We start from the raw sequence: 2,120 nt of genomic DNA, 5'->3' as shown, positions 1-2,120 counted from the left end.
CGCCAGTTAAAGCTGAGAAAATGCTGAACCTTGGTCAAGAATTTCCGGATTTCACAGCCGATACCACTTACGGAAAAATCCGATTCCACGAGTGGCTGGAAAATAAGTTAGTAAATATTAATATATTTAACATATATTTGTTCTATTTTTTTTAAAATTAAAAACTATATTTTATTATCATTTATTTATTAAACTATATTTCTATAACTATTATCGTTATTTTATTATATGTCTGTTAGAGGAAGGAAAATCATTCTAATTATAAATTATTTAGAATCTTTTGATACGTTTCTATTTTTAAATATTCACAAAAAAATAATTTAAAAATTAAATAATGATAATGTATTTAAAATTTCAACATTTACTAAATTTTAATTTTTCAGTTTAATTAATATAAGTCATTATTTATGTCTACATCTATAATACTTTTCCCAAAACGTAAGAATTGGATTGATAGGAGAAGGCAATATTTGGGCGGTATGACAAAGTACAGGATGGCAGGGAGCGGCTGCATCCCCCCTTCTGGGGATTTTTCCGAGTAATGCCTGGTTTCTCAAGTAGTAAAAAATTTCTAAGGCATACATCTAAAAAGTTTTAGAGGCTCTCCCTCTAAATATTTTCGAATCGGTTATTGTCAAAGAGGTGTGTCTTCCAGGAGAACTTTCTATGGGAGACTATACCGTAGGTGTTAGACACGTAAAGAAAACCCGAAGCACGTGGCAAGCCCACGATCAACTACCAGTGTTCTGTACTTTTTATCCACTCGGTCACTGGTAAGCTCAAAACATAAGGACCTTGAAATGACTTATACTGTAAGAGGTTTTATCAAACGAGACGAATTTATCTGTAAGTACTTTTGTCGAAGAGATAAATACAAATCTAAAACTTACGAAATTTAATTCTAGTAATGACTAGGCCGAAAAATGATTTTAAATAGAATTTTACTTAATTATAATGTGTAAAAGAGGTTTAAGTAAAGAAAATTATTATTGTATTTTGAGCAAATTTAATAAAAAATATTTTCTGTATTTGTTTAGATGGGCAATTTTATTTTCTCATCCGGCTGACTATACTCCGGTTTGCACCTCCGAATTAGGAAGAGTTGCACAGTTAATACCCGAATTTCGTAAGAGAGATGTTAAAGTGTTAGCTTTGTCTTGTGATAGCGTAGCCGATCACAAAAGATGGGTTAAAGTTAGTATTAAAAACTTGGTTTTTATTGATATAAGTTTGGATTATTTTAGTCTTACGTGGAAAATAATGTTACAAATACATTTTAGGATATCTGCGCCTATTCCGACTTTGAATTCGATGTTTTCCCTTATCCAATCATCGGAGACGAATCCAGAGAAATTGCTGAGAAGTTGCAAATGTTGGATCCAGAAGGCAAAGATAAGAAGGGATTACCTGTCACATGCCGCGGGGTGTGTTCTCGAAGATAAAATATTTATCATAGAAGTAAAATATAGCTTTACAAAGAAAAAAAAGAGACTAAATTAGCTATCTCTGTTAGTTTCGCAGATTTTTCTTTGTTGCATTTAATTTTTAGTATTTATAATCGGTAAAAAATGGATAAAATAAGATTTAAAATAATATAATGTTAAATACTTATATTGTTTATAATTTAAAAAGATGATGATTTCTAATTAAAGACGTTACAAATTATCTTTTAGCTATTTATCATAGGACCCGATAAGAAGTTGAAACTATCGATTCATTATCCAATTTCTACTGGAAGGAATTTTTCGTAAGAATTTACGCAATAAATATTAATATTTTGAATATATACACACGTATAGTTAAATAACATATTTTTAACAGTGAAGTGTTAAGAGTATTAGATGCTCTTCAACTTTCAGAGAAGCACCAAGTAGTTACTCCAGCTGATTGGAATGTAAGTTATAATTTCGAAAGATATATATAAATTTAGTTACATGTGTTTAATGATTTTCATTTTCAGCCTGGCGATACTTGCATGGTAGTTCCATCTGTCAAGGAAGAAGAATTACCAAAACTCTTTCCTCAGGGTGTGGAGAAATTTTCCTGTTCCATCGGGAAAGAGCTACATAAGATTGACAAAAGTGCCAGTTACGACTTTAAAGTAATCAAATGCTTTCATA

General features: G+C 30.6%; 1 pseudogene; it reads left to right on the top strand.

Moving 5' to 3' along the window:
- Positions 1-2,120, top strand: LOC136976021 (peroxiredoxin-6-like; annotated as a pseudogene).

This window comes from Centruroides vittatus, unplaced genomic scaffold (assembly GCF_030686945.1).
Source record: "Centruroides vittatus isolate TY-2023 unplaced genomic scaffold, ASM3068694v2 contig_392, whole genome shotgun sequence".
Lineage (NCBI taxonomy): Eukaryota > Metazoa > Arthropoda > Arachnida > Scorpiones > Buthidae > Centruroides > Centruroides vittatus.
Note: the sequence above shows the minus strand (reverse complement) of the source record. Positions and strands in the feature narration are given on the sequence as shown.